At 39.8% G+C, this 2,824-nt stretch overlaps 1 non-coding gene across 1 annotated transcript; it reads left to right on the top strand.

Moving 5' to 3' along the window:
* Window positions 1-458: 458 nt before the first annotated feature.
* LOC120257732 lies at window positions 459-565 on the top strand. Its single transcript, XR_005535821.1, has one exon. It is a non-coding gene; the product is annotated as a small nucleolar RNA R71 (small nucleolar RNA).
* Window positions 566-2,824: the final 2,259 nt, after the last annotated feature.

Genomic DNA, 2,824 nt, shown 5'->3' with positions numbered 1-2,824 from the left:
TACCCAATGAGAGATATGTGTGGTTCCTCTATCCTTGGTTGTAGGTATTACTATAAGGGTTTGCTTGTCCTCTTCCCGTATTGCCCACAATTTCTACTTGTTCACTTGGGGCTAAAATAGCAATTGAGATAGGATAATCGAATGGAAGATGTGAACCCCAACAACCATCATAACTTGTGATCACGGTTACTCTTGGTGAGGTTAAAGTGTCTAATTTCTTACTCAATGCCTTAACTTGAGCTACCAAGGATGTAACAGCATCAATCTCATGACTCCCAGCCACTTTCTTCTTCTGTCTTGCATTCCATTAATAGCTATTCAAGCTCATTTCTTCAATCAGCTGTCGAGCCTCTTCAGGGGTCTTGTTATCTATTGTTCCCTTTGAGGCGGCATCAAGGAGCTATTTAGTGCTTGGATTCAAACCATTGTAGAATGTGTGAATGATCATCCACTCAAGGAACCCATGTTGTGGACACTTCCACAAGAGATCCTTGAATCATTCCCATGTCTCAAATAACGATTCTAGCTCTATCTAAACATATGAAGAGATCTCATTTCAAAGCTTCACTGATTTTACCAGAGGGAAATACCTTTCAAGGAAAGTTTCTATCATTTCATTCCATGTTGTAATGGAAGCTCTTGGCAATGAATGGAGCCACTATTTGGCTTTTTCTTTCAATGCGAATGGGAAAGCCCTCAAGCGAATTGCATCATCCGAAACCCCATTGATTTTCATCATGTCACACACTTCAAGAAAGTTTTCAATATGGTTGTTCAGATCTTCATCGATAAATTCATTGAACTGTGCAGACTCGCTGAACCATCTTAATAAAACCAGCTTTAACTCAAAATTATGGGCTACAATCGGTGACCTAACAATACTCGACTGTGTCCCACGCACTGTAGGTCAGGAAAAATCAGAAAGTGTTCTCTACTGCCTCTCTTGCTCTGCCATGTTTTCAGATTCTTCAACCTCTGTTTCAACTAAAAAATTCTATTCTTGTGAAGGTTCCTTGCCCCTTTTTTGCAATATGCGCTCAATTTCTGGGTCTTCTTTAACTAGTGTTGAAGCATTCCCTTGGGTCATAACCTGTAGCTAAAATCAAGAAAAGAAACAATAAAGTAGAAAAACAACGAAAAAGTGAATGACTAAAGTAACAAAGTCCTAGCGTTCCTAATATCCCGTTCCCCAGCAACGGTACCAAAAACTTGACACACCTCTTGTGTGCGTATACCGCAAGTGCACGAGTGTTGAAGTAATAAAGTACCCAATGAGTTGGGTAGTCAAACCCACAGGGAATCGAAGTATTAGTAGTAACTACTTCTCAATTATCTAGTAGGAATCAAGATTTTGATAAAATGAACTCAATTGCAAGAATATGAATGTCTCAAGTAAACAAAGAAGAGTAGAAATCAGGGAAGTCTCAATCAATAAAAACAAGGTACCCAGGCAATTCTCCACCTAGGAACTAAGATGAAGCACAAGATTTACCAGTTGTTTCTAAACCGAGTTAAATGAGTCAAGATAATCCAAGAATAATCGGTCCCTACCTCCAAGCCACCGATACTAGTCCTCTATGAGGTCCCGGTAGAGAAATCGCTCAATCACAATACCTCATTCACATATGACCGCAATAGACTCTAAGGATACCTAAGAGTACACCTGACTCCTAAAAATAGACCTAACTCTACTTCTAGGTGAAAGATCCCTAACCCCCTACAAGGTCCCAGTGAAGAAATCTATCAATCTCACGGCTCATAGCAAATATGGTTGTATAAAGCCTAGGGAATATGGAGATAGGATGTACTAATTGGAGGGGAAATGGGACACTCCACTATCTCATGACTCACTTTCTCGATCTTCTTCAATTTTGGAGTTCTAGCCCAAATGGAGACCCCTCTCTCACCAAGGCAACAAATCATATAATACAAATCAACCATAAAGATTAATATGATATACAAGCAATGAGAAAACAAGATTGAAACTCAATTATACTCGTATTTAATAGAAAACATAAAGTTAATCAATACAAAAAAAAGATTCTAGGGTTCACATGCCAAAATACCTACTAGTGTTTAGCCCTCCAGGTGGCAAATTACAAAGCAAATAATAATACAATGAAAATCAATGAAAACCATGGAATAAAACCCCCTTAAATTCGTGATAATGGTCTTGATGGGTCACTCAACATCTTGAAGGATCCCTCTCTTAAGCTAAGTTGCCAATGGCTTCCCTAATGCTATGACGAAGAAGAGATCGATCAAACTTGGTGAAGAACGCACCCAAATTCACAAAGACCACCTCTCAAAACCTTACCCACTTTGCCCTACAAATGCTAGCAAAAATTCTCCAAAGAATAGAGCAAAAGGGCTATTTATAGTCAAAAACCTAGTCGTCACGAGCCTCCACGTGACCGTGTGAGCCTCCCATGAAACTGTGTTGGCTGGAAAACCACCCACGCGGCCGCGTGGAAATTTTACACTAGCGCGTGAACAATGTTTTTGCTAAAGTATTTTACTATAGTGTTCTTCATAACAAGGCTACCTGTTCTTCTGTTGAGGCCACATGGATGGGCACACATCTATGTGGTAGGTTATGAGGCTTCTCGTCGCCTAACTATCATTGGGAAAGTTCTTAAATTTTTCACACAAGTAAGGACATAGGAGTGTGACTGCCTTTGTGCCCTTCCAACTCATAATTTAGCTTGAATTCTCTTTGAAGTTGGCACACACCCCCGTGTGCATAAGCTTCTCTTGTGTCTTGATCCTTATGTTGCACAAAAACTCTCAAAAGGTACCTTCATAGCCTATCTTTGCTTCATTT

Source organism: Dioscorea cayenensis, chromosome 3 (assembly GCF_009730915.1).
Source record: "Dioscorea cayenensis subsp. rotundata cultivar TDr96_F1 chromosome 3, TDr96_F1_v2_PseudoChromosome.rev07_lg8_w22 25.fasta, whole genome shotgun sequence".
Lineage (NCBI taxonomy): Eukaryota > Viridiplantae > Streptophyta > Magnoliopsida > Dioscoreales > Dioscoreaceae > Dioscorea > Dioscorea cayenensis.
Note: the sequence above shows the minus strand (reverse complement) of the source record. Positions and strands in the feature narration are given on the sequence as shown.